Consider the following 24,631-nt stretch of genomic DNA (forward strand, 5'->3'; position numbering starts at 1 on the left):
ATCGAGAATGACCTCCTGGGCAGGATCACCGTGATTCTACAACAAGCCACACTTGCTGCTGCGGTGACTGGTGGGCTGAGCGGGAGGCACAGGCAGATTCTGAAGCTCACACGCCAGTCCAGCGAAGCAGTGTGAGTGCACGGCAGTCCTTTGCTTCTTTGTTAGCAGAGTCTTCTTACAGCCAGTAGTATATACGTATGGTGCAAATGGAGATAAACTGTGCAGAATTTGTAAAAAGTATGAACTATTGAAACTTCATCTTTTATTAAGCCCTCATATTTGACTAGTTCCTACAAAATTTATGCTTATACATTTCCTTATTCATTTTAGTAGTGTTTTACCCTTGGTACTCACCTAAAAAGTACTAGATTAGATAACAATAACAAAAATAGGGCACGTTAGAGGTGTTGGTTTTGCTAGAGAAATTCCTACCTCATCTATAAAATCTCACTACAGATAAAATTTCAGTGAAAACATGTTGTGATACTGTGGGACATTCTAAAATAAACTGTTCATCTTTTTGCCTTGTAATGGATATCTTATTTATATTGAGAAAAAGGAGCTTGCATGGGTTGCTATCTATGCTGTGTTAGAATATGTACCTAAGTCTAATTTTCACAGTACCCTGATTTACGTGGGAAGCTTGGAGAGTAAGTAAAATCTCTAGTGATCAAGAAGACGCATAGCCAGAATTTAACTGCAGGTCTGACTTAACAGTTCCTCATGGACATTCCATCAATACACTATTTTTGGTCTGTTTACCTTGCAGGACAGAAGAAGACAAGTTTTCCCCAATTCAAATAAAATAGTAGTTATCTTCTTTTTTATTTATCCTTTCTACTTACACATTCCAGTCACCTAAGTCCTAAAAACATCAACTAAAATCAAACATTTAAAAGTTAAGAGAAGGTGGATGAAAGTGACTTAATTCTTATTTCATTTATTTATCCCAGTTCATAGTGTTTTTCACTTGATAATCAGTAATTGAAAATTTGAGACTTTCACCGTGTGTTATTGTTAACACCCATCCACTAAGAATTTAATTTCTACCTTTTAACAGGATTCCACTTATGTACCAGGATTCCACTTATGTAAAATTCTCATAAAATTCATTATTTAAGAATTTTATTCTTATTACTTCATAGGTAGTTTTATTAGAATTCATTTTCCAGAAATTTGGACAATCTCAACTAATACTTCTAGTTTTGTTTGATGAGACTAAGGGGGGACGGATGATCCATATTTACTTACATAATAACGGCACCCATATTTGTGGGAGGAGAACTGTGTTAAAAAAAATACCCTTATGTGAGCTCATCACAATTACGCTCTTCTGTAAGTGATATTTAATATAATTTATGTCGATCCATCAGTAGTACTCAGGTATTTACCATTTTTTTGTTAAATTAGGTAGCTACCATGTACAGAAGAGATGTGGGAAAGACAGAAGAGCTCAGAGACAGGAAATTACAGATTTCCATGTCTGAAGAGATCTTAAAAACTGTTCCTTCTTGTGGCTTCATTTGTAAGATGCAAAAACTGAGGACCTTACAGGTGGCATAGTTTGCTCAGCATTAACCTAATTGTAGAAGAATCGGAATGTATTTTGAGGTGATTTGACAGAATAAGTAGGGACATATTCCTGCGGTTTACAGATACCAGCACATCCTTTTCTTGCTACTGGGTGTGTGCATATGCACACACATTCCCTCAAACACATAGAAATTGGGTGGATGCGTACAGTGCTTCTAACAGTGTTCTGTTACATTCCCTTGAGTCAGAATCAAATAGCCCAGAATATCTTTATTTCTTAATGTCCTATTTTCTAATTTCTTTAATTTTTTTACCTATATCAGAATGTACAATATTTAACCTACTGCTAATTAAAAAGATGTTGTAGAGCATGTATAAAAAGATGTATTTGTTTGATTTTGTATTTTTAAAACTATAATGTCTGGAGTTACTACCCAAGCCAGTAGAGAGAGAAAGGGACGGGGGAGAAAAAACTTAATCTGTGCTGTGTGCTTTCACTAAATTACTTCATCTGTTGTTCATAACAATCTTATGAGGTAGGTGTCTTCTACCCACTTTACAGAAAAAGTAATCAAGCACAGATTTCCCTTTCAAATAACCTATAGTTTAAAATGAGAAATAAAATTGAACATAAATAATAATCTGAATGTTACTGGATTTCAGAAGCGGGAGTGATTATTTTCATTCAAGGAAGGAGGAAAAGCTTTCTGGAGGAAGGGATTGAGGCAGTGATTGTTGCAGGCTTGTGTATTAGTTTACTAGGTCATCATAACAAAGCGCCATAGATACAGTGGTTTAAACAACAGAAATATATTCTCACAGTTCTGAAAGCCAAAAGTCCAGAATCAAGGTACTGGACGGGATTATTTCTTTAACCTCTGAAGGAAGGTTCTAAAGCCTTCTCCTTGGCGTGTAGATGGGCACCTTCTCCCTTTCTCTTCACATTGTCTCCCCTCCAAGCTGCCTCCATGTCCAAGTTTTTCTCTTGCGTAAGAATACCAGGCATACTGGATTAGGACCCACCGTAATCATCTTATTTTAATTTGGTTTAAAATCTTTAAAAAGGCTCTATTTCCAAATAAAGTCACATTGGAGGTACTGGTGGTTAGGACTTCAACATATGAATTTGTGGGTGGAATGTGGGAATGAGGCATAATAAAATCCTAATAGATAAGTCATACTTTATTTTTGGACTGGAAAAGCCACTATAAATCAGTTTAGTCATTATGAGTACATACGGAAGCATTATTTGTGTGGACATTGTTAAGTCCTACTTGACATTGTTTTTTTTTTTTTTTCTTTTAGAATTGAGGTTTTATTTGAGGGTCAGTACACAGACATCTAAATTTGAACACAATTCTTAATGTACATACCAAATATCTAGAAAATCATGTAATTGTGATTTTTCACTCAACAGTTATTCCAGTGACTTTCCAGCTTAAACTTTGGAGGCAAGTTTTCCTTAATAGGATATCAAGTACCGTATCTTCAAATATTGATATGCTGTTACATCAGTTTCACTAATTCACAACTTCTTATCATATGCACTACGTATGCAGATTTTTAATCTTTCACAGCACATTAACAAGGTTACTAGGAAAACTGGACTGCCAAGACCAAAGATGTTACACAGTGCACACAATTCTCACAGGAGAGCCAAGATCAAGGAGTGGTTTTCTTTAGGAAACCTACCAGAGATAACACAGGAGTAGAAGTAATTTAAAATGTTCAAGATATATTAAATGCACAACTGACTCCAAATTGCCATTTAGTTTATGTTTATATTACAGAATATAAAAACTACCCCCATTATGGAATGTTAAGCTGACACCCAAGACAATCAAAGCCTCCCATATTCAATACCCCACTATTTTCTGGTTGTACCAAAAAATAAACAACCAGCAAATTTCACCTCTTAAAAAAAAGCATTTACACTTAAAAAATGGGATGAGGTGGGATCCCCTCCTTCTTAAAAATGTTTCTAGAGCTACTAAAAAACTTGCCATTTACAAAATAGTTGATAAAAATATTCCTCTGGATTGTACAAGAAGGGAGACAGGGACCACTGATAAGACATGGCATATGATAGTAATCTGACTTGGCTCCTTTCTCTCCTGCTTCATCAGAGGCTGGACTCTCATTTTTAGTTTCTCCGTTTTCTGCGGGTAAATCTTCTTTAGCTTCCTGGTCAGCCACTTCGGCCTGCTTTCCCTTTGCTCCCCTTTTCCCTTTTGTTTGCACTTTCTTGTCTGAAGATTTATCCTTTCCTGCCGCCTTTTTTGGCTTCGTTTCCACTTTTTGCAGGAGCAGGTTTAGCTGACAAGCTGGCCGACCTCGTCTTGGGCTCCTCCTTCGCCGCGCCCTCGGCGGAGCTGACCGTCCTCTTGGGCATCGTGGAGGCGCGGCGGGCGCGTGCCGGGTGCCTGCGGGCCGCGGCGCGCCAAGAGCCTTCGCGAAGCTGGGCCGCCTGGCCGCTGCCGCTCCTCCCGCCGCCCGAGCTGCTGCGGCCCGCCGCGCGGGCGGTGGGAGAACCGGCTTGACATTGTTTTCTTTTTAATTTAAACAAACCCCATTACCGTATCTCCCTGCAAGTTTTATATTCTAACTTATTTATTTTGGTTTGAATTTCTCTAGAGCTCTCCAATTTTCTCATATTTTTCTAAGGAAAAATGTTCCCTTTTTTAGCATAGTGTTTACTTATCCAGTATGCCTTATGCCATTTTTATTTATTAAGCCTTAAAAATATTCCTAACTTCATTTTCCTGAAGACTTCAGAAATGGAGTCAGAAGATCATGGTCAAAGAGAACAGGACCTTCAAAAAGAAAACCTGAAGCTGTCATCGGAAAATATTGAACTAAAACTTCAGCTTGAACAAGCAAATAAAGATGTGCCAAGATTAAAGGTACATTTTTAATGTTTTTTAGTTAGTAAATGAACTATTCCATAAAATATTTTTCACTAACTAAACTCATCATAAATTTAAATAGTTGCAAAGGATGTACTTGACTTTTTTCATTACTGACATTTAACAATAAAAATTTCATTCCAATGACATTTGAATTGCCATAGTGGTTTGATACTCATCATCTATGTAAATAATTATAAGAAAAATAATCTCAATAAAAATTCAAACAGGTCCTAAAATTTGTATGGAAATGCAGAACCAAGAATAGTCAAGACTGCTTCAAAAACAATAAAATGATAGGACTTGTTCAATAAGATATGAAAGCCTAAAAAGTGATAGGCTTTAGGACAATGACTAAACAAACTGACAGGTGGGACACAATGAAAAGCTGAAAAATATCCTTGCAGAGATGAATACTTGATTTGTAACAGGTAGCATGGTTGAGCAACGAGTAAAGGATGGCCATTTCAGTTAAGGAGGGAAAAATGGACTACTCTTATACTGTATCTAAAAACCAATTCTAGGTATATTAAGCCTAATTTTTAAAGGTTTCAGAAGGTAATAAGGACATAAAAAATTATTAAAGAAAGAATGAGTAAATTTGGATATATTAAAATAAATATTTCCATTCACCAAACACCATTAAAAGGATAAAAAGATAAGCCACAGAATGAAAAGATATTTTCTTATGTGGTGATACAACCCTAATAAAAGATCTACACTCAATATTTGAAGAAAAATAAGTGAAATAAAAAAACAGAGAACCTACCAATTAAAAGCAATGAAATCAAATTGGTAATCAAAAACTACCTAAGAACAAAATTCCAGAACCAGATGGCTTCACAGCTGAATTTTATCAAACCCTTCTTAAAGTATTCCACAAAGTAGAAGAGGAGGGACTACTTCCAAACTCATTCTATGAGGCCAACATCACTCTAATACCAAAACCAGGCAAAGATACCACAAAAAAAGAAAATTACAGACCAATATCCCTGAAGAACATAGATGCAAAAATCCTCAACAAAACATTAGCAAACTGAATTCAAAAATACATCAAAAAGATCATCCATCATGACCAAGTGAGATTTATTCCAGGGATGCAAGGATGGTGCAATATTCAAAAATCAATCAATATCATACATCACATTAAAAAAAGGTCAAAAATCACATATCATGTCAATAGATGCTGAAAAGTCATTTAAAAAATTCAATATTGATTCATGATAACTCTTAACAAAATAGATATGGGGGTACATACCTCAACATGATAAAGGCCATATACAACAAACCCACAGCCAGCATATTTAATGGCTAAAAGCTTTAACCTTTTCCTCTAAGATTGGGAACAAAACAAGGATACCCACTCTCATCACTTTTATTCAACATACTACTGGAGGTCCTAGCCACAGCAATCAGAAGACACAAAGAGATAAAAGGCATTGAATTTGGTAAGGAAGAAGTTAAACTGTCACTATTTGCAGACAATATGATGTTGTACATAGAAAACTCTAAAGAATCCACCAAAAACCTACTAGAACTAGTAACTGAATTCGTTGCAGGATACAAAATCACTACACGGAAATCTGTTGCATTCCTATGTACTAATGATGAACTAGCAGAAAGAAAAATCAAGAAAATAACTCCACTTATAATTTCATCAAAAAGCATAAAATACCTAGGAATAAACCTAACCAAGGAGATGAAAGACCTATACCCTGAAAACAAGATGCTCATGAGAAAAATTAAAGAAGACAACATTAAATGGAAATATAGCCCATGCTTATGGGTAGGAAGAATTAATATTGTCAAAATGGCCTTTCCGCCTAAAGCAATGTACAGATTCAATGCAATACCCTATCAAAAAACCAACAGCATTCTTCAATGAACTAGAACAAATAGTTCTAAAGTTCATATGGAACCACAAAAGGCCCTGAAGAGCCAAAGCGATCCTGAGAAGGAAGAATAAAGCTGGGGGGATTATGCTCCCGAACTTCAAGCTCTACTACAAAGCCACAGTAATCAAGACAATTTGGTACTGGCACAAGAACAGACCCATAGATCAATGGAACAGAATAGAGAGCCCAGATATAAACTCACCCATATGGTCCATTAATATATGATAAAAGAGCCATAGATATACAATGGGGAAATGACAGCCTCTTTAACAAATGGCATTGGCAAAACTGGACAGCTACATGTTAAGAGAATGAAACTGGATTATTGACTAACTCCATACACAAAAGTAAACTCGAAATGGATCAAAGACCTGAATTAAGTCATGAAACCATAAAACTCATAGAAGAAAACATAGGCAAAAGTCTCTTGAATATAAACATGGGCAGCTTTTTCCTGAACAATTCTCCTCAGGCAAGGGAAACAAAAGCAAAAATGAACAGATAGCACTACATCAAACTAAAATGCTTCTGTACAGCAAAGGGCACCATCAGCAGAACAAAAAGGCTTCTACAATATGGGAGAATATATTCATAAATGATCTACCCCATAAGGGGTTAGCATCCAAAATATATAAAGAACTCAAGTGCCTCAACAACCAAGAAACAAATAACCCCATTAAAAAATGGGCAGAGAATATGAACAGACACTTCTCCAAAGAAGAAATTCAGATGGCCAACAGGCATATGAAAAGATGTTCCACACTGCTAATTATCAGGGAAATGCAAGTTAAAACCACAATGAGATATTGCCTGACACCAGTTAGGATGGCCAACATCCAACAGACAAGAAACAACAAATTCTGATTAGGATGTGGAGAAAGGGGAACCCTCCTACACTGTTGGTATGAATGTAAATGGGTTCAACTGTTGTGGAAATCAATATGGAGGTTCCTCAAAGAACTAAAAATAGAAATACCATTTAACCCAGTAATTCCACTCCTCAGAATGTACCCAAAGAAAACAAGTTCCCTGATCTGAAAAGACATATGCACCCCTATGTTTATCGGTGCACTATTTGCAATAGCCAAGATATGGAAGCAACCTAAGTGTCCATCAGTAGATGAATGAATAAAGAAGAGGTGGTACATATACACAATGGAATACTATTCAGCCATAAGAAAGAAACAAATCCTACCATTTGCAACAACATGGATGGAGCTGGAGGATATTATGCTCAGTGAAATAAGCCATGTAGAGAAAGACAAATACCAAATAACTGCAAAGCAAAACAAAAGGAACAAAATCACAGTAGACTCACAGACACTGAGAAGGGCCTAGTCATTACCAAAGGGAAAGGGTTGGGGAGGGCGTGTTGGAAGGAAGAAGGGGATTAAAGGGCAAAATAATTCACAGAGAACCTGATGGAACAGGTTTCTTTGTGTTGGCACTATTGACATTTGGGGCTGGATATTTCTTTGTCGTACGTATTGCAGGATGTTTAGAAGGATCTTTGGCCTCCACCTACAAGATGCCATTAGCATCTTCCCAGACAAAACTACATTTAGCCATTGCCAAATATGTCCTACTGTGGCAGTGGCAAAATCATCTCTGAGAACCACTGTGATAGAAGTAATATAAAGACAATTCCATTTAAAAATGGGCAAGAATCTGAATTGACATTTCTCAAATATATATAAATGGTCAGTAAACTCATAAAATGATGCTCATTGTCATTAATATTATATAAATGTAAGTTAAAACCACAATGAGACACCATTTCATATGCCCTGGGATGATTTAATCAAAAGGATAACAAGTGTTGATAAGGGCGTGGAGAAACTGGAATCTTCATACATTGCAGGTAGGATGATACAGCTTCTTTGGAAAACAGCCTGGCAGTTCCTCAAAAGGCTACATAGAGTCACCATATGTCCAAGCTATTCCACTCCTGGGTGTATACCTCAGAGATGCAAAACATACATCCACACAGAAGCTTGAACACAGATGTTTGTATCTACATTATAGCAGCCCATAAAGTGGAAACAACCAAGTATCACCCTGTGATGAACAGATAAATTGTGGTATATTTGACTATAAAATGGGATGAAGTATTATTATAGATGACAGCATGGATATAGCTTGAAAATACTATGGTAAGTGGAAAAAATCATGTACAAAAGACCATATACTGTATATGATTCCACTTACATGAAATATCCAGAATAGGCAAATCCATAGAAACTAAGTATATTAGTGCTTGTGTAGGGCTGGGGACACTGGGAAGATATGAAGACTAACTGCTGATGGGTTTGGGTTTCTATGAATGTACTAAAACTTTTCAACTGAACACTTGAATGAGTGAATTGTACGCAAATTGTATCTCAATAAAGCTTTTAAAAAATGTGACTCACATTTATTGCTTCAAATATTTAGTGCAGCTTTTCTTTGCAACTGATGATAATTATTGGAAAACACTGAGAATGGCTAAAAAGGTTTGTTTAAAACCATGTCTTCCCTTCAGAGTTTCTTATTAGTGCTCTCGTATCATTGATGTATGAGACTTTCCTTCAAGAGTAATACATTCTTTAACAATAGTTCAGAAATAGAAGAAGCAAATTTTTCAACAAAAATTCTTAACTACGACAGTGTATTTGAATTCAGAACATTCCAACATGAATACCACTATTTCTAATACCATGTGAATTCATTTTCTGTCACTGCTGTAATAAATTATCACTTAGCAAGTGGATTCAACACCTCAAGTTTATTGTCTTGTAGTTCTATAGCTTAGAAATTTGGTGCAGATTTGTCTGGATTAAAATTAAGGGCTATATTCCTTCTGGAGACTCTGTGAGGGAGTCTGTTTCCTTGCCTTCTCCAGTTTGTAGAGAACATCTGTATTCTTGGTTCACGCCCCCTTCCTCTACCTTTGGGGTCAGCAATGAGTAGTAAACTCCTTCTGACACTGCATCACTCTGACCTAGCTTCAATTGTTACATCTCTTTTCCTGGTTTTCTTCCTCTGTTTTTCTTATCCACTTTTAAGGACCCTTTTGATTGGGCCTACCTGAATTATCCAGGATAACCTGCCAATTTTAAGATAGCTGCATCCTTAAATACATCTGCATCCTTAATTTCTCTTTCCCACAGAACCTAGTATAGAAACAGGTTCCAGGGATTAGGACATAGACGTGTTTGGGGGCCATTGTTCTGCCTACCACATCATGATTTTCTACTGGTAGAAATGTCATATAAATCAAGATACTGGAGAAAGCCCTACAAGTTCATGGAAGTTTGATTAAGCAGTAAAGGAAGATTTCTTTTTTGGTCAATGTACTATAGTAAATTTTGACATGTGTGAAGGGTAGGACTTTTTCTTTGTATATTGGAGGAAAGGCTTTTGCGAACTCAGGTCTGTTCTCAAGCAAACCAATTTTAAAGGAAAAATGTGTGGAAATTGAGAATCTGGAATAGGGTTGATTTATTTCAAATTACTGAGATGGCATATCCACCAAAGGCTTCCTATAACCCAGGACCCTGCTAAGATGATCATTGATTTGGGGCAGTGGTTTCTAAACCTGGCTGATTTCATAATTACTTAAAGCATTTAAAAAAATAGTATCAGATTTCCAGGCTTTAATGTAGACCTGCTGAATCAGTAGTTCAGAAGCAGAGACCTGAAAGATGTTTTGAATAATTTCTTTAGTTGGTTCTGATAATTAGCCAGATTTGTTAACTACTGGTTTAGAAAACAATGGGAGCTGAGTTAGCAATAACAGAAGACACAACTGTTCTCTAGCTTTTTCTGTTATTTGCAGGTTGGTTTTGAAGGTTGTAGAACATTTAAGTATAATCTAGGACTTTGGCCAATCTGCAGTGGAGCTAATAGAAGAATTTGAAAATATCATTCTTCTTACTTTCAAGAAATCATCCCCCAAGCCACAGAAAATGAGAACTATTGAATTATTTTTCCTTTTTTGGACATACATATTCTACCATTATAAGCTATGCCTTATGTAAATTTGTCTTTTTAAATTTGTTGTAATGCAACTAGTTATTTTTATCTCACAGATCTAATGTAAGAATACAGTAATATCACTTTGCATTTATATAAAAAATTTGGTATACTAAATTATGGTTATAATTACCATCTAAAGCCTACGAACTAGCAAATTGTTGACATTTTTTGTAAGTTTGTTTAATAACCTTTCCAGAAATAAGGAGACACATTTTTTAAAACAAATTATGTAGCTAATCAGGAGAACGATGGTTGATCATTGAACATGTGCATAATATGTATCTTGAAAAGCCTGAAATGTTGCATTTTCTTCGTAGGTATTAGACTACAGTAAGAAACTCAGCAAGGAATTCCACCCCCAACCCAGAGTTAGGAACCCCTGAAACCTCAGAGGAATATTTCACTACCCATTCACCATCCTTTAGTTATAAAAACTGAGGAAGAAGAGGAGGATGATGAACAAAATGGTTAGTAAGCCTTTTCTCAGATTTACAATGCACATTAAAAGACCTCACAATATTTCATACGTTTGTTTAACTGTTAGAGGTTCATGATATATAAGGCAGATTTGGGTGTGAAAATGATTTCAATTTTATTAAGTATATTAAAATCATTATGTTCTAATTTATTCTATGTCTACACATGCTTATGCTCTTTTGGACTGGAAGGTTTTTGTATAATAGCTGGGAGACAGATCTCATGTTTAAATATGTACAGTTGTTTACAGGGATACTAATAACCTCTTTTATTTATATATAACTGAACATTGATAAAAGTGATTTATGTATCTTTTATTTATATGTAACTAAATATTGACATATCCTTCTGTCTGATATATGCTTACATCTGTCTCATATTTAATCCTGGAAGTTCTAGATATGCATGGAGTATTTTATAGTTTATAAAGGCTACCGTCTGTATTATCCCAAGGAAACCTTGCCAAATTATAAACAGCATTAGAACCCAGGTCTTCTGCAGCCTAGTGCATCCTATTCTTCCCATATCATCAGAAAACTGTGGTGCCAGAGAAACATGCAGAGAAACATGCAGAAAAGTAGACTCTTCCTTCCTGCCGTTGAACACATCCTGTGGGCTCCAGACCACCACAGCCTCTGTGCTCAGTAATACACAGAACTACTCATTCCTTTATGTTACTGCTGTAGCTCCGCATCCCCCAAACCCACATCCTCCTCCAAAGAACATGATCTCAGCGTGAGTCTATCCCTCCTGCTTCTCATCTCACACGCATAATGTGTGATTAGGCATTTCATTTCTCTCAACTGATTCTAATACATGAAAAACAGCAATTAGAAACATTTGCCAGTATGCAAATTACTGATCTTAAAGATTAAAAAAAAAACTAGTAATCCATCCATGAAAACAATATTTGGGATTTTTCATTATGGTTTATAAATTTTCAGATTATTTGGCTTTGGAACAATTTAATTAAAAAATATATCCTATAGATGCATCTAGTTTACGGACAATGACCCCTGAAGAAATTGAAGAACAAAGAGCAATAAAGGAGATATGTTATAAATCTGGTAAGAAATCAAACATTTGTGGATTTTTCTAATATTTGATGTGACAGATATGCTAACCATCACTTTTCTTATGGGAGATTAGGTGAATTCTACAGATTTTATACTTCTCCAGATATTTCATCATCAAAAAGCCTAACCTCTACCGCAGAAAAAGAATTAGAAAAGCCTTTGGAAAATGGCAGTGAATTGCAAGAAGGTAAGGGATGACAAGGCAGCGCTTCAAGGTGATTTGTGAAGGATACTCAGTCCAATAGGCTGTGAATTATTTAGTAAGATGTACAGTAGAGTTAAATGACAAGACATCAGAATTGAGAGTGAGAATGAAGTGCTTTTCTCAGATGACCTTAACTTTAACATGAAAAGCTGCTATTAATATAATTACGCTTTCCCAGAGATGCCACAGAATGAGGAGCCTTCATAAACACATGGTGACACTACATTCCATGCAGTAATTCTGTAAATAATTTGCTTTTATGATTACATATTTCTTTGGAAGCAATTCTTCCTGTGTAATAGATGTAGTTTTCTGGTTTAGAACCCAATCCAGAATAACATGTGGTATTAGAATTTCATTTCTCTTTTATTCTCATTTTAATAGTTTATTTTATAAGAAAATTATCTAGAGATATATAAGAAAAATGGTGAGACTTATTTAATTACCACAGTTCAATTAGCATTTTTTAGTCAGTAGTAGACACAAATAGTTTTACTCATTTTCTTTTCATGGTATATAAATAAAAACAAAAGAAGTATCACAATTCATTATATGAAAAGCAAATCAAATAGACTAAATGTATTATGTACAAACTATAGTGTTAGAAGGCTTGAATTTTTAAATTGCCATTTGATAAATTATCCACACATGCAAATCAATTTGCTTGCTGCTTTCCTGATAATTAAAACATTCGCCTAAAATTTATGTATTTATAAATCGACTTTTTTCATCATATCACCATGCAAACAACACTTGCATTAACTTTTAGGATTTTACTATCATCATGAATTCTATCACAAACTTATGTAAGCATGTAGTCGTTTCCGGGATGATTTTTTCTTTCTTAAAAAACTTCTAGGGGATGGTCTTACAGTTCCAAAAAAATTTAGCCTATGTGAAAAGCAAGGGGAGATGAAAGCATCATTGGATGGAAAACCAAGGACTGACCTTGCTGCTTTTGAAAATGGAAGTGAGTTAATTTATTACTGGCTGATTCTGAATATATCATCATATTAAAAAGTGAGTTTGAATTTTCTCTCTCATAACTAACTTAGTTTCTTCAAAATCTTTTTGACATTTTTTGCTGGCTTTGAGTAAGCTCCTTGGGGCCAAGAACTGTATATAATCAATTGCTGTAAGTGAATCCCTGCAGTAGACTATCTGGTACATGATGTACACACCATACATATTTGTAGAAAAAATGATTTTATGTTTAAACAACTGAATGGATGAATAGGGACATGTACTTAAAATTTAGAGATGACTGGAAGTTAATATGCTGGAACAATGAGTCAAATTTAACAAGGTAAACTCACACAAGGATGAACATAAAGTCTTACATTTTATTTAGTTTCAAGATATTCATGGCGGGTTTTCTTAAAATGGGGAAAGAGCTGACATGATAGAGATGGTGAAGAAAAAAGTATTTTTTGTTGGCCACAGAGTTTCAAATGAGTCAGTAACATCTGTCAGCTACCAAATAGCTAAGGTAAATTCACACTGAATTATTAGGAGTAGTATAGGAAGATAATGAAATGTGGTAAGTCATTTAAAGTACTCAACAGAGTCTCTGACAAATAGAAAAATGCTCCATAAACGTGAACTATTATTAGAGCAGTTCCACTGATTTCTGCATAGTGTAGTCCATATTCAGTGTCACTTTTAAAGAAGGCTACTTGAAACATATTTTATGTTAGGAAGGGTAAGTTGTATGGTGAAGGATCTGAAAATTTAGTGTATAAGTAATATTTAAAGCAACTATAGATTTTTATTCTGAAAAACAAGACCTTTAAGGAACATAAAAAATGACTTTCATATTTCTGAAGATATTATATGGAAGATAAATTATATTTACTGTATCTCTAAAGGGTGGAAGAAGTAGAAATAAAGATTGTTATACATTAAAGGAAAATGTGCTGACTATGAATTTTCTTGCATATTATCTGTATGCAAGTGTACATATTGAATATTCATATTCAAATTTGCACATGTACTAATCTAAACATATATGATATGAATAGAGATGGGGATGGTATCACTGAGAAGTGTTTGACAAAAGTGGGCAAAAGGGATATTGTAGGTGTGGATAATCTGTGTTGAAAGATGGTTTTGTACAACTTACTGCCATCACTGCCACTGACAGTAAGGTGTTGTCCTAGGAGGTGACTGCCACGTCCGACAGAGGATCATAGTGCTTGGAGTAGACAAAAATAAAGCTTTACCTGAAAAGAAAGAAATCACCATGTCAAAACGCTCAGATACTAAAGGTAATTAATCATTCTATAATTTTAATCCATTTGTAATTTGAATAGACAAGTTATTCATAAAGTTAGACTGCTTTAGAAACCAATACAAGAGACAAGGTAATAAATAAAAATATATTGCTACTAAATGCACTAAATAGGAGTTAAGAGCCCTAAGGTTCCCTGAATCTGTCCCTAATTGTTTGACAATGGGACTTTTTTTTAGCTCATGTCCTTATCTGAAATACTGGACTGTTGGACTCCATACGAGTCTTGCTAGCTCTGCAGTTCTTAGTTCTCTCAAATGGTAATACCAAGTCCTAACTTTAGTTTCTTTTTCAGCTTCAAATACTCAGTATGATTGAATTTTCTTAGAAAGCTTTTTTTTTAATACTGTGAAGAGTATTAATCTCATGACATCCCCATTTATAATTATTACTAGCTTTGGTTTATTACTAATCAAGAGATATAATAATAAAATACATCTTCTATAGTTCTATACTGCTCTTACTATGCTTACAAAATCCGAGCTGGTACCTCTCTGCTGGGCAGCTAGTCACAGACTAAAAGTATACCAGTCCTGTAATTGAATGGCAGGATGGCTTCACATACTCTCCATTCAAATATTAACCAATTTCACCTACTATTTTCTCCACTGTTAAATAAATGTCCTCAATAATAGATTAAGGCACTTGTGTCCAAATTATTCTTATGGAAAATTACTTGTAAATCTCTCTTCCTCTTTCTCATTCAGAGATGGGAAAGTCTGCCCAAACCATTAAAAGGAAAAATACAAACAAAAACTCTTACTACACCAATAATGATAGCCACAATCCACATGTGGCTGTGTAAATTTAAGCTAATCGAAATGAAGTAAAATTGAAAAGTTCAGCTCTTCAGTTTGCACTAGCCAAATTCCAAGTGTCAGCATCCACATGTGACTAGTGGCAATCACTTCAGAGAGCACAGGTTTAGAATATTTCCATCATTGTAGAAAGCTCTGTTGGATAGCCCAGCTGTAAGCATAGAATATGTGAAAGTCATTACATTTTAAATATTTCTGGAACTTTAATTTAAATCAGACCATTTGACGTTAAATTGATCATCTTTTAACACTTTGGAGGGATTAAAAATATTGCCAGAAATATATAATTTACATATTGAAGATAATGGCTGTATTTCTGAATTTTTAATGTTTTGTTAATGACAAGCTTTAGGGACTAAATGTGGTAATTAGGGAATTTCATGGATACATGGTAAAAATTAATATACATACATATTTTTTAAAGAGGTGCATCCATCATATGTTTGAAAGTGAAATTCCAACTGAAACACTTCTACTAATATTGACATTTTATTTTCTTAATTTGCTTTGAAAGATAACAAGGACAATCCTGATCCAGAGTGTTCCCTAACTACCCAATTAGTACCTACAACGCATCTGTTAAATGCTACTGAGAATGTCAGTGTGAAGTGCAGAGTGGATCCCTCTTCAAGTGAGACATTAGCTCTATAATTTTTGGCCTTAGATATATATGTATATGTATATATTTGTCTTACCACGGATTTGTTTTGCTTATTTTAAATAGAATTTTTAAAAAGAAAGAAAAAAGGAAGGTTTGGAAATTATTCAGGATTAAGAATTAAAAACCCAATATTCTTCTACTAACTCTGACAATGAATTATGACATACATCCTAGTAAATTACATTCTTTCCCACTAGTTTACTTTAGGTGTTAACATTAATAATATGCCAGTTTTTCAGAAGATTCATTAGTATAGCACTTTAAATGTAACCCACAGTGGGTTATATTGGCAGGTTTTTATTATGTTCTGGATTATTTTTCTGGATTTGGCTTCTCCTTGCCATTCAGTACTCTGAGCCACTTCTCTTGACATAATTAAGAATAATGAATCTTCCTTCATTTCCTCTCTCTTTTCCTTCTTTCCCCTCTTTCATTTTATTGAACCCCTGTAATATTCTTGGATCCCAGTTAGGAACCGAAGGGAAGGCCCATGATGGTTTACTCCAAGAAGTCCAGCTTACTTGTTAAAAATATAGTTTCCAAATCCTAGGAGTGGGAGCTTGAGAGTAAGGGTGGAGTATGATATTTGGAGAAGAGGCAGTGAACCCCAGCATCACTGAAGGTTTAACACATACGCTGAAGTAGAGAACTAGGGCAAAGACAGATTGATGAGTCCACTGCAGTGAGCTAATGTCACCACACTGAGAACTTGATGTTCATTTCCTCGGCACAGTAGTTACTTGGGAATGTTCATGATCTCCACACAAAGAGATAACAAAGAATGCCCCTCTCTACCATTGTTTAAGATTCTCTGTAAAACTGTACCTTAGAAATTCATGGAAAATTGAGCATGTACATATACTTTTTGATGTAAATAATGCAAGTAAAATATGAATGATATAGTGATCTTAACACATACAGAATCTGACTCTTCAGTTTTGTTTCACCAAACTACCCATACACCCAAATTCTTAAGATCTCAAAACAATAAGGTAAAATTCACTAGAGGTATTTTGCCTTAAGTCAATTTCTTAAGTAGTGTTCAAAATAACAATTCTAAAACTACTCAAAAACAACATTGGGAATGTAATTGTATGTTCTTTTAAAAGAATCCATTCTTTCCTTTGGAGAAAAGTATTTTTTCCTCTAAGGAATACTACTTATTGGAAGTTTTCTCATCAATCAATTTCCAAGATAGTTTTTTTTTGTACTTAAAATAAATCACCCTTTGTTCTACCAAAAAAAAGTGTTAGGGTGATGCATTATTTTTTTTCTCTTGCTTGACATGTCAATGCACAGACATGTAATTATCACCTCCAGTAGTTTTCAGATGAAAGCATCTCTTAAAAAACTGTAAAAATTTTGTGTCTTCTTTAAGTGTATGATGTCCAGCCAGTGAGGAAGCCTGATTTTAAAGGTGTGAAAAAAAGGAAATGGATTTATGATGAACCAAAGAACTCTCCTGGCCCAGGAATGTAGAGAGGTAAAGTTTCTTTTATATTTGGTATTTTGATAATTTGAAAAGAGATTAAATATGAAATGGTATTTTCTACCTGAAAAACTAATCATGACTGTGCGATGTTATTTTAGATGTCAAACCAACTTCAATAAACTTAGTCTTTTTAGCTTATATTGTCTCCCATTATGCTGTTAAGCACTTAAAAATGCAATGTGTTAATTATGGGTTTGAAATCAGCTTGTTTTTTTTCTTTCACTCCCTTCCCCCTTTCTTTTACAGTGGTACAGGCACCAATTTCCCAAAATAAAATGAGGGACCATCGCAATTATAAAAACAGAAATGCTGAAAATGCATCCTATATCCATGCTCAGAGAGATGCTGTCAAACCTGTCTCGTTGAATGCACCTTCTTACAGCGGGCCCATGAATAGTTCCTACATTAAAGGCAATGTTAACAAGGAACCCAAACCCAACCGCTGTCCTGGTGAGGTTCATTACTTACATAATTTACTCATGTCTATAGTTTGCATCACCATGGAATTTCTGGATGGTCCAACTGACCTTCACTGTTACCCACCTTCTCTTCTTTTTCGAGGCCATCACCACCATAACATCTTAGAAAACTAGTGAAGGGATTTCTTCCATGTGTAGAAATACACGATTTAAAGGATATGGAAGAAAACATGTTGGGTGACATCATTTGTTGTGAACCTCCCTAGAGTTTTGTCTCAGAGCACAGCACTCTGTTCCCCCTGGATAGCTTTACTTCACCCTTAACGATTGTTTTCAAATGGTTGACCTTGTCTTGTTCCACTAACTACATTGTTCAATGATCACTTCATGCTAGTGCTTCAGCTTTTCTTGAGAACCTCATGACTACTTTTGGAAAGGGTTAGTTTGGGGGTTAATGGCAATTATTTTTGACAACGTCTCATCTCTTCCACCATACACAGATTGCTTCTAAATCATTGCATCACGTAACAGGCAAAATCACAGTATGTGTCAGGCAGTACAGGCCTCAAGGGAGGAGAGAACCAAATCTCTTTTTCTTCCTGTCTCACATGAATTTTGCTCTTTTAAAGTTGGGTTGCAAAGTCCACTCAGCTCCCTGTGATATCATGCTTGTATTTTCCTGTGTTCACAGTCTACTCAGGGCAGTTCTGAATGTTGTGTACTTTCTGAAATATAAGTAAAAACTCTGCTTCTTTTAGGTCTTTTCTTTTATAATTTAAATAGAAGTTAGTTTTATGTAAATTGTTTTTCTTCTCCTTGTTTTAGAATAGAATGATGTATGGATTTACATATAAAAATAAGGATACCAATAGGTAAAGCAGACTTTTCATTTTATTTACTAATTTTAAAAAATCAATTTTATTGTTATTTTACTGTGAGCAGACACCTGTGAAGAATACAATGGCCAGCAGAACTGCCTGGTGCCATTATCTAGATTTGTGTGAAGGTGGCTGCACTTACACTCGCTATTGCTTTTGCACCATTTGTGCAAATGTCAACACGGAAAAATCAAAATAAATTCGTAGGATTATTGTGGACCATTATTTGAGAATCACAGCTGTGTGGTAATACTTGAAAACACAAATATATCACTGTTAGTTAACTGTTCAAATACAGAGCCATCAGAGGAAAGTAGACATTTAAAGACCAAGTCAATATATAAATGCTTTGGTTTCCCGGGGCAGAGAGTTCACTGTGGCAGAGCGATTATTGCCATCATGGAGTCACTTCGTGGAAGGAAAGGGACTTTGCCTGTACCTTCCAGGTTGTCCTTCCTTCCTTTCTCCTTTTCTTCCTTCTCTGCTTCCTTCCTCCCAGTTTTTAAAAAAGCTTTTTAAAAATTGTAAAATCATGGCAAAGAAAAGCAATGTAATCTTTCCATTACACCGAGATATCATATTCTCGTCTAGCTTAGCCTCATAGGAGAGAGCCTGATATGAGGAACAAGACAGTTAATTAAGAGATGTGTAACCATGTTCATTGAGAACTTAAATGGTCTTTTAATAAACTCATGTCCCTGATGCCTTAGCTTTGAAAGAGTAACTTTAAAATATTCCTGCACTATGATTTTAAAGTTATAAAATATTCAATTCCAGTCTCCTTTTTTCTCAGATAAATATATGTCAACATCATATAATGGTTCAGCCTGGCAGAAAAGAATTCCTTTTTCAAAAACATATTCAAAAACTGAAAAGATAAATACAGGTAAATATTTACTAGTGATTTTAATGCATCATATAATTCTGAAAATGAATGACAAGTTTTTAAGCTCAAACAACTTATTTTAGAAAATTTAGAAAATTTTCACAATGCATATAAACAAGTACTTGTTTAGATATTCTCTCTACTAGCCATCTTACTTTGTATTGTTGTGTTCGTCTTTGTTCATTTTTATGTGTTATCAGAAATCTTTTAATGTACTTCTCTCCTAGGCTATAAGTATAGCAGTTGCAGCAATTTTATAATACGTTAAGATGCATTCTTTGTTGAACTGCAAAGCAAAGATATAAAACCATATGCTGACCCAAAATATTACAGCCTTACTGTGTCCACCATAGACAAATATGGGCTGGTACACACTGAAAGGGCATCAGAGATGAAGTTTCTAGGCCAGGAGGTTCAGAGCGACTGTGGTCTCCCCCTTGTTGTGCTCTGATCTCCAGGAAGGCGTGGGGACCCTGGGAAGAACCTCAGGGTAGAGGCTTGTAGCAGATCTGACCTCAGGTGGTTCTCTGGCTTAAAAGCTTCTTCTACCTTATCCGGGAGCTGGCTCAATGGCTTTGGGAAGCCACACAGGATAAAATGGTTTCAGTTACTTCTCAGAGAAATGAACCTTTCAGAAAAAGCCCTTGATAGGGAGTCCCTACCTAAATCGATAGCCCAGAACTTTCAGAATCATCTGAAATACATAAGCTCTTGTAAGAGCTTCCCAAAATGAGCCAGAACACATCCAGACTAGAGACTATCCTCTTCCCAAGATAAACTGCTGAAATCTTCTAAAGCATTATTTCTCTAAGCTCTTTGAACTTTAACTGTGATGCAATATGCAAACTTGTATATATATTTATGTACTGGAGTTAATTGTTTTTCATTTTTCCCATCTGTTCCCAAATTCTGTTGTTCTGCAAGAGAACTCTGCTTGTAGCACTATTTGACCGAGTATATTTTCTCTTAATTTTGTGTGGGTTTTCACATGTGGTTGCACTTAGTTTAGGGAGGAAGGAGGTGAAAAGTTGACAAAAATCCTGGATGAAACTGCAAATTGCCAAGCCACATCTTTTTCTTCCATGGTTTCCTTGTGGGTGGGATGGTTTTGGAGAATCAAAGGATGTACACCTCACCCCCAGGTCCCAGTGACAGCTCCTGTCCCATCCCAGATAGTTAAACATGAATTACAGAAGGATTTGGGGGAAGGTGTTGTCACTTCAGAGCATGAAACATGTACCGTCCATGTATGGCACAAGAAAGGGAATGTAACGAGGGATGTCAGCTGACAAAGCTGCTCTTTTCTTTCAACCTGGAAATTACAGAGGAGGGAATGGAAAGGCAGCAGGAGAACAGATCACTGTGGGGCCGCTTATTCAGTACTCATCTCCTCCTCGTCTCTTACCACCTCCAGCTCTGCCAGGTGGCTGGCAGGAAGGTCAATAATAGAATTCCTCTTAAGTTTATAAGAATCTGAGCATAAAGAGGAACTGCGTTGCACTTCCCAGATGCAGTCTAGGGAGAAGTTTTAGAGAGAGTTTCTCAATACCAGATGGTGGTGGGTTGGAGGGGAGAGCAGGCTGTGTTGAACATGAGAAGCTTCTTAAGATTTCCAAGTTCCAAGCTTGCTTGCATTATATATTCTTGTGAATTTCAAGTGCAAGTGAGTTCCTGGGAGAGAGGAACAGTGGGTCTATGCAAAGTCTCCTGACTGGGACAACAGGAATGGCATCAGAATGATGCCTTTGCGGTTGGAGCCTATTACAGGGGAGAACTCAGCTGGGATCTCAATAGATTGCTCTGCCAAGGAGTTGATTGGAAACCAAGCCATCATCCATTGGTCAAACCCTTGTTACTTGAAGTATGGTCTGAGGGCCACCAGCAATGACATCCCCTGGAAGCTTGCTAGAAATGTAGAATCTCCATCTAAGATCTGCTGCATCAAAATCTGCATTTTAGCCAGACTCTCACATGATTAGAAAGCATATTATAGTTTGAGAGACCCTAGACTACGTCATCTGGGCCTTGATTCACTAGCACATGACCCAGACCTTGTTGACACCCAAGATTGTCGAGATGATACTCTCTTGTAAGCTATCCCACAGCAGCAACCATTCTCCTCTGTCCCAACCCTAGAAATGAGGGGAGCAGCAAGGAGGTGAGAAAGGGAGAAAAACCCTGAGAGAAAATTTTAAATCTCAGTGTGACTGAAATATAAACCTGAAGTAACTAAGAAATCACTGACGTGGACTAAGTTTATGTACAAAGGACTAGATAAGTTTTCTACATCAGGCAGAATGGGGGGACTAAGAGTTAAGACAGATTAAATAGAGTTATAACAAAATAAAGTTAGTTTCCTTGTTTACCTGTGCTTTAGACTGGGAAATTTAGAATGTCTGAACTCTTATCCTTTCCAACTGGGGTCATCACCAGACTAGAGAAACATTGGCTTGAGTTTCCTCCCTTGTACTTCCTGCTAGGTCAGAGAGATGTCAACACTTCCCAGTGGACAGCTGGACTGCTGGAGAAAGGAGGCAGAAAGCACAAGCTACCACTGGTCTGTTCCTCTAAGGAAAATCTGGGAGCCAAGGCCACAGGAGTAGAAATGGGGAAGATGTTGTTGGATGCTCTGAGAATAACGCACTAGGAGAGCAAAATGTGTCTGTGGGAATCTAGGAAAGGAGCTGAAGGTGTGTAGAGGTGTCACTGTCATTGGCAGCCTTTCCTTGACGTCACATGTCCTTTCTGATAGGGACACAGCTGGTGTGACTGGAGGCATCTGTCTCCATTGGATGGAACATCCATTCCGTTTATTCTGGGTGCCCCATGGTGCAGTATTATACACAGTATTTTTTGCTTTCCTTTCCATCCCTCCATCCAAATTCAAAACACAGCAAGCTTCAGAAAGACGTGCAAATAGCTGAATGGCATTTTGAAAATTTATGAATAAAAACAACAAGCTTAGTTTTTGGTTTGCCTTTAGATTTATGGTAATGTAATGGCCAAAGACATATAAAATGTTGGTTACACTGAAGAATGCTGAAGAAGAAAATAATTGAAGTATTTCATGTGTTTTGTTACTAGAGGCAAGAAGAAATGGGAGCAAATAAACCTGGAGGTTGAGAGAAGGGAAAAATGAGAAAAGAGAAAAGTGTCAGACATCATCTGATTTACAATCAAAATGAAAATACAAATAAGATGTTCAAGTACTCCATACTATATAGTGGATAGGCAAAGATAATAAAATGCAAATTCTGAAATAAGACGCAGGAAGTACATTGTGCTTTTTCAAAATGCAAATTACAAACAGCTGCCTGTGTATTTATATAGGTCTGGAATTTATTCAATGCCTTGCCACAAACATTTAATAAAATTTAAAATTTTGACAATTAAAATCATTCTTTAATTGTAAACTGATATTGCACAGATTGAGTAGTAAAATTATGTCTTTGATTTCTGTTTTGCAATATTCTTTTTGGAAGAGACTTCACATTTTCTTTATAGTAGATTTTTAATCCAGGCCCTCAGCAACAATAATAGATAAAATGTAAACAAATTCAATGAAGTCCCACAGTTACAGATTAGGATGAGTATGTTAGAGGAATTCCAATAGAAATTCACTTTGATGTATTGTAGAAAGAGACTAAGATTGGTTTATTATGCAGGGAAGTTGCCGAACAATGTCTTTTAATGGGCAACTACAAAATCTGTCTGCTGAGCTATGCCCTATTCAAAACTGAAAAATAAACATTTTTCTACCATGAAAGCAAAAATTATACAGTCATATTGGAGTAAAGGACTTATTATAGAGAAAAAGTGAATTAATAACAGTGTCCCCAAAGTCTTAGTGTGGTTTTAAGACTTTAATAACTCCACAAGTATAAATGCTTACAAATACAAAAGAGACATCATTTGAAAACTTTTCATTTCTTTTGTACTTGCTTAGAATTGTGTAATAGATTTTCATTTAATTTTTGAAATTTTGTCTACAGGGTGACTGAAACAAGAATTTAAAAATGTATTCTTCAAACTTAAAAACAAGTGTGAGAATAATACAAGTAATTAACCTTTCAAATGATGTTTTTCTAAGTTTGTAGCATTTACACTTCTGAATTTATTAAAGCCCGTAATTTCATTAAGACTTTGAGACACCTGTATTTATATTTGCATGCATCTTGAGTTTACCGGTAGCCTCTTTTTCAGTGTATGTGGGGAGCGGTCAATATTTGTAGAAATATTTTATTTTAAAATATTTTATAAGATGTGATTCCAGCTTGTGAAGTAATAGGCCATGATTTCTGGCTTCTGATGGTGCCCTGTCTACCCACTTTCAAATACATGGGGGTATGATCATTTTGTTTACACAGACAGAAATGAAAACTGTGTCAGAAAAATATCTTGGTGAGATAGATTTGAGAAAGATGTAAGAAAAGAGCTGAGCTGAAAAGCTGTCTAGATGGAGGCTGATAGGGAACATCCTGTAATTCCATTTAACTAACAGACCTGTGTCCTTCTAAAACTTCACCTTGTGATGAAGAAGAAAGGGTTCTAAGAAGGCAAATAAAGATATCTTTCTTGAAGTACTGACTCGGGGTGTATCTTTATTACATGCAAAATGCTGAAGAATCAATGAGGAATGAGAAAAATCTGAAGGAAGGCTTTAATGTCATTCTTTTGAATGTGAACACATATTGCTCCTGAATAAATGAAAATTTTATTGTGATATACTTTGTCTAGGACCAAGTAGACAATGGCAATGACCAATCCTATTCCTATTACAGTTAAGGGAAAAGTCTATTGGTTGAAATGGTGTAAACTAGTAGCCAAGAAGGAAGAAGAAAACAAAACACAAAATAAGTAAAGATAAAGGATGACAAAGATAAGTGGAAAATAAAAAAAATGTAGTAAGCCAGCAAGAAGGTAGGCCTGCTGACTCCTGAACATAAAAGTAGTACATTTAAACTTAAGTTTATGATGGCAATGGTGGGCAGTTGCTCTTCTGACACAGATAAAAGATTTCAAAGAATTTAACTGATATTTTACTCTTTCCAAAATGTAGCAGTAATAAAAATAAGAAC

The 24,631-nt window shown here is 35.6% G+C and overlaps 1 protein-coding gene and 3 pseudogenes across 3 annotated transcripts in view; 2 read left to right on the plus strand and 2 right to left on the minus strand.

Moving 5' to 3' along the window:
• LOC130682351 (centrosomal protein of 290 kDa-like) overlaps positions 1 to 14,221 on the plus strand; it is a 35,896-nt pseudogene extending 21,675 nt beyond the window's left edge.
• LOC130682349 (metallothionein-1A-like) overlaps positions 1 to 24,631 on the minus strand; it is a 64,946-nt gene that overhangs the window by 8,437 nt on the left and 31,878 nt on the right. For 2 of the 3 annotated variants that reach the window (XM_057496730.1, XM_057496728.1), the window contains one exon: positions 14,232 to 14,331. The exons of the other annotated variant lie outside the window; for it this stretch is intronic. The gene's annotated coding sequence lies outside the window, so the exon portion shown is untranslated. The remainder of the gene's footprint in view (positions 1 to 14,231; positions 14,332 to 24,631) is intronic. 3 annotated transcript variants of the gene reach the window in all.
• LOC130682348 (non-histone chromosomal protein HMG-14-like) lies at positions 3,289 to 4,174 on the minus strand (annotated as a pseudogene).
• Positions 11,838 to 22,659, plus strand: LOC130682352 (uncharacterized protein C12orf50 homolog; annotated as a pseudogene).

Source organism: Manis pentadactyla, unplaced genomic scaffold, assembly GCF_030020395.1.
Source record: "Manis pentadactyla isolate mManPen7 unplaced genomic scaffold, mManPen7.hap1 scaffold_302, whole genome shotgun sequence".
NCBI classification, from domain to species: Eukaryota; Metazoa; Chordata; class Mammalia; order Pholidota; family Manidae; genus Manis; species Manis pentadactyla.